This window comes from Acomys russatus, chromosome 26 (assembly GCF_903995435.1).
Source record: "Acomys russatus chromosome 26, mAcoRus1.1, whole genome shotgun sequence".
In the NCBI taxonomy this organism is placed as follows: domain Eukaryota; kingdom Metazoa; phylum Chordata; class Mammalia; order Rodentia; family Muridae; genus Acomys; species Acomys russatus.
Window position 1 is genome coordinate 30,161,008 of NC_067162.1, and position 3,644 is coordinate 30,164,651.

The following is a 3,644-nucleotide window of genomic DNA, read 5'->3' on the forward strand; positions in this document are numbered from 1 at the left end:
AGAAAACAGCATCCTGTCCTGGTGAGGTGGCTCAGCAGGTAAACTGCTTGCTGCCAAGCCTGATGACATGAGTTCAATCCCCAGGCAAGCCAATTCAATTTCTGCAAGTAGTCCTCTGACTTCTACATGGGGGTGGGGATTAAAGCTGGGCTACATCAGGAGACCATGTCTCAAAAACAAAAACAAACAAAAAAACCCAAATCACCAAAATCCTCCTTCTGCCTTTGGGATCAGTGGGAACACTAAAGCATGACTGCCGAGGCCCTGCTCAGGCAACCTCTGGCCACCGCCCTGGTGTGTGAGCCCATTCTTGCCCTCTGTTATGAGAAGTTCCCCTGGAGCCAGCAGCACTACCTTCACCCTCGTGCCTTTTCTAATAGGTTCCTAGGAATGGTATCCTACCTTCTCTCTCCCCCCTCCCTGGGGCCATTTTCTGTGAGAACAGGTGACCTGTGTCCTTTCTGGGTCAGAAGTCTTCCAGCTGAGTCCTGTCACGTTGCCTCTAACGCATAAGGCAGGAGGTCTTCCCATCACAGGAAAGTCCTAGCCGTGGAGGAAAAGGGCCAACTGTGTGTCCAAACTGTTTTAAAGCCTGGAACACACACGATGAGAGGACCGCGAGCTGCCTACCCAGACTCCTGGGAACTGTGAAAGGACACCCGATGGAGACAGTGGCTTCCTTCTACCCTGAGTCAGCGGAGGGGGTCTCAGTCAGGGCCGTGTGCTCACAGGCTTCTTGGGACTGGACTCCTGTCTGTCTCAGGGCAGATGGACGGCTGCTTGTTTCCACCTCAGCTCCGCCAGTCACCAGCTGGTGACACAACTTCCCAAATCCCGGTTTGCTGTGATGTGAAATGGGGCTGCTAATAGCTGTGATGAGACCTGAAAGGTAATCATGCAGCAAGTGTCTGAGGGGTTATGGTCAGTCATCGGGGTGTGCCATCCAGACTCTCCTTTCCATTCTTCTAGGACTTATCACTGTTCATTTCATCAATGATCACAATTACATTTAATTATCGAGTTATCCTGGGGTAGGAGGTGGCCAGACAGCGTTCCTCCTGTCTACAACCACTTTCTCCAGGTCACGGTCCCCTCCCCAGTGGATCTCAGAGAGTAAGCCCATCCATTTGGCTTATCCACCTGGCCGCTAGCATCTCCTCCCTGAGGAGCACAGCTGCCTACTAATTGGCCTTCCTGCTTCCCCTGGGAACCCATCCCCACTTTATCTCCTCACGGTCTGTGGAGACCTTAGGAAGGATGAGGGGGAGCCAGGGAGATATCAAGTGAGTTCCATCCTCAGCATCCATACAAAGGCTAGGAGGGTAATCCCAATGCTGGGGAGACAGTCAGGAGAAACCTCAGAGCTTTCTGGCCAGCCAGTCTAGGGGAGCCAACAAGCTCCAGATTCAAGAGAGACTCTCCCTGTCTCAAAAATAATAACCGGGCTGACAAGATGGCTTAGATTAAACCCTTGAGGACCTGAGTTTGAACCCTCAGAACCCACATAAAGATAGCAGGGAGCGGAGTCCATAAGGATGCCCTCTGACCTCCACGGGTCCACACATACTCTGTAGCACATATGTCCCTCCTCGCATCATACACACATCAACAAATAATTTTTTTTAAAAAAAAATTTTTTTTTTGAGATAGGATTTATGTAGCCCCAGCAGGGCTGATCAAGGCTGGCCTCAGACTCAGAGAGATTCACCTTCCTCTGCCTCCTTCCCCAGTGCTGGGACTAAAGGTGTGCGCTACCACACTCAGACAAATTTTGTTTGTTTGTTGTTTTTCAAGACAGGGTTTCCTCTTTGTAGCTCTGGAACTCATTCTGTAGACTAGGCTGGCCTCGAACTCAGAAATCCACCTGCCTCTGCCTCCCTACTTCTGGGCTCAAAAGTGTGCGTCATTACTTCAGACAGTTTTTCTTTCTCTCTTTTCTTTTCTTATTTGTTTTTTGTTTTTTTTGTTTGTTTGTTTGGTTGGTTGGTTGGTTTGCTTTGCTTTTGGTTTTTTGTTTTTCCAGACAGGGTTTTTCTGTGTAGCCTTGGACTTGCTTTGGAGACCAGGCTGACCTCTAACTCACAGAAAACTGCTTGTCTCTGCCTCCCAAGTGCTGGGACTAAAGGGGTGTGCTACCACTGCTTGGCATGACAATATTTTTTAATTAAAAAAAAAAAAAAAGAGAAAGAAAAAAAAGGGCCAGGAACAGTGGCACAAGCCTTTAATCCCAGCACTGGGGAGGCAGAGGCAGGTGGATCTCTGTGAGTTCAAGGCCAGCCTGGTCTGCAAAGCAAGGCCAGGACAGCAAGAGAAACTCTGTCTCAAAAACAAAACAAAAACCACAAAAAACAAAAAAGATAATCTATAGGTTCCACATGCACACTCATCTCCACACATACATGATACAAGATGGGGGTGGGAGAGAGAGAGAGAAAAGAAGAAGAAGAAGAAGAAGAGGAGGAGGAGGAGGGAGAAAGAAAGAAAGAAGAAGAAAGGTAAAAGCAGACTATTTTTGCTTACAATCTTTGATTCTGTCTTCTCCCAAAGAAGCTGTGTTTCCATTAACTGTGAAATTGGAATTGAAGCCATCAGTCTCCAAGACCTTTCCTGCCTGCTGACTGCAGCTGACCTCTGTGCTTTACTGTTTGCCCTTCCTTTCTTGGAAAGACGGCTTCCCTCCACCCTAAGCAAGCTCTCCTGGCTCTGAGAACTGTCAGAGGAGCCTCCTGGGTAGGGGAGCTCATCCTACCTGGGCCTTAGCCAGCAGAACCTGAACTTGTGGTAATATCACTTCCTCTAGAAAATCTTTCTCCAAGCCTCAAAGCAGAAGAGGGCCTCAATCCTAGAGCATTATGGGACTCTGCTTTCTAGTTCCTTCTGTCAGTAGCTCTGCTATTCCATAGTGATCTGATTCTGGCTTGTTCCTCCAGCCAGATCACAGGAAGGGATCACCTACCTCTTGCTCACAGCTGCTCCCCTAACAGGTGACAGTACACAGCTGCTCCCCTAACAGGTGACAGTACACAGCTGCTCCCCTAACAGGTGACAGTACACAGTAAGCACACAGGAAATGCATGATAAGCTGGGTATGGTGGCACATGCCTATCATCTCAACATGCAGAAGGTGTGTAGGAAGACAGTAAAGCAAGTAGACAGTAGCTTTGAAGTCATCTTGGGCTACATATCAAGACCCTGTCTCAAACAAATAAACAATAAATGTTTACATTAGAAAAAAGGGAAGAAAAGGAGGGAGGAGAGAAAGATGGTGGGTTTTGTTTTGTCAAGGCAGGGTTTCTCTGTGTAGCCCTGGATGTCCTGGAACTCACTCTGTGCCCCGACCCGCAGGGGTTCTACTAAAGCTCGGGAGGAGATCCACCTGTATGAAAATAAAATACAAGACACAAAGAAAGAGAGCAAGTCTGAAATATTGATCAAGCTCTCAAATTTTATTATTCAGGCAGCAGCTTTTATAAGGCAGAAGGCAGGGAAGCATATTGCTATAGCAACCCAGCTGCAGACTATCCCAAAACACAGGGAACTCCAGGCAGGGTCATGACATCCTGCCACACAGAATATCTTGCTCTATCTTTGTCTGGTCTAACTGCTGAACCATAACAGGGTCAGCTAATTTCTGGTGAAAGGCA